The following is a 1,096-nucleotide window of genomic DNA, read 5'->3' as shown; positions in this document are numbered from 1 at the left end:
TCTTCCTCGAAGAGAAGGGCAAAAAAGTAACTCGAAAACGCAAATGGCGCCGACGAAAAAGCTCTGTGGCAGACAGCTTAACAGGTGGTATTTCTGTTATACGGCCGCATAAAACAGAAAGCCCAAAACGAACGCTACGCTTCGCACATGTACCAGGCGACGCTGCGAAGGTCAAGGGAGATTTCTCTTAGAGCTCCCAGTCGTGAACAAATGTAGCGCATCTTATATGAAAGCATGCAATTGTGTGTCACGTGACTCGATGCGACATTAAAGTGGCACTAACATTGGCGTGTACATTAGCAGAGGTCGTGCGACCGATCGCGACTGACGACCAAGAAGCCCCGTGAGGCCGCATTGTCTTGCGACTGCTGCTGTTTACGCATGCTTTGCCTGACTCGGTCACGCTCCCTATACTAGTATTTCCTTTCTCCGTATGTTCACGTCTGTTCGCTCAGCCATCGCCACGTAAAATAAGGAGTCAGCGTATGCTGACGTCCTGCTCCTGGTCCGCTGATTGGTCCAGCAGCTTTTGTGATTCCAGTCGTGTAGCTCGAAAAAAAAAAAGAAAAGGTGAGTAAGCGACTTCCCAAAATTGGTTGCTTTCCGACCTAATGGGACGATTTCGGACAGTAGCTCTGCTGTCAACTTGGCCGCAAGAGCTCTGTGAGTCGCCAATGTGAATGCCGTGTACACATCTCGTACTTTAATGTCGCTATACATGACGTAATCGGTGCACGTAAGGTGTCGCCTATTGGAGCCGGTTTACCACAGAAGGGGCGGAGTGACATGTTTTTGGGATCAGGGGCCAGAGAACGCCGCGTGTGTTCGCACCAAAACATAGTACGTGGCATACTTGAAGCACAAATGCGAACAACGCATCACGTCGTTCGACGTAGCCTTACGTGCATAACATGCATTTGTAATATACCAAGTAGTTATTCCGTAGGAGGCGCCGCCCAACAAAAGCAATCGCCCCGGGAACCACTGCATGGTGAGCCTTGTTTGAACGCACTACTTTCGTAACCTCCGCAACCTTGTCTCGTAAATATAAAGAGGAGTATAGACGTTCGGCGACGTAAAATGTTGTTGCATGCTG

The sequence above is a fragment of the Dermacentor andersoni genome, chromosome 8 (genome assembly GCF_023375885.2).
Source record: "Dermacentor andersoni chromosome 8, qqDerAnde1_hic_scaffold, whole genome shotgun sequence".
In the NCBI taxonomy this organism is placed as follows: domain Eukaryota; kingdom Metazoa; phylum Arthropoda; class Arachnida; order Ixodida; family Ixodidae; genus Dermacentor; species Dermacentor andersoni.
Note: the sequence above shows the minus strand (reverse complement) of the source record.